The following is a 357-nucleotide window of genomic DNA, read 5'->3' on the forward strand; positions in this document are numbered from 1 at the left end:
GAGCCCCTTCCGGCAGCCCCCCGGAGACCGCAGGGCACTGGCTGTGGTGAGTCCGTGTGGGGAGGGCGCTGTGGGAGGGCTGCCAGCCAAGCTTGCCCTTCTCTGTGGCCGGGCAGGGGAACCCACATACCGGCTCTGACCCAGAGCCTGTCCCTCGGGACAGCGTCCTCTAACCACGCAGCGGGTGGGCCGTGGATGTACCTAACGTGAGGACTGGCGACCAGCAGGGAAAGCTTTGCAGATACGAGTCCCGATACCGAGCCACACGTGCTACCACGTTTCGTACCCCTGGGTTACCCGCTTCCCCAGATAGTACTGCTTGTCCCCCGAGGAGCCAGCGCCGAGCGGCCGAGGGTG

The sequence above is a fragment of the Tupaia chinensis genome, unplaced genomic scaffold (assembly GCF_000334495.1).
Source record: "Tupaia chinensis unplaced genomic scaffold, TupChi_1.0 Scaffold141247_1, whole genome shotgun sequence".
Lineage (NCBI taxonomy): Eukaryota > Metazoa > Chordata > Mammalia > Scandentia > Tupaiidae > Tupaia > Tupaia belangeri.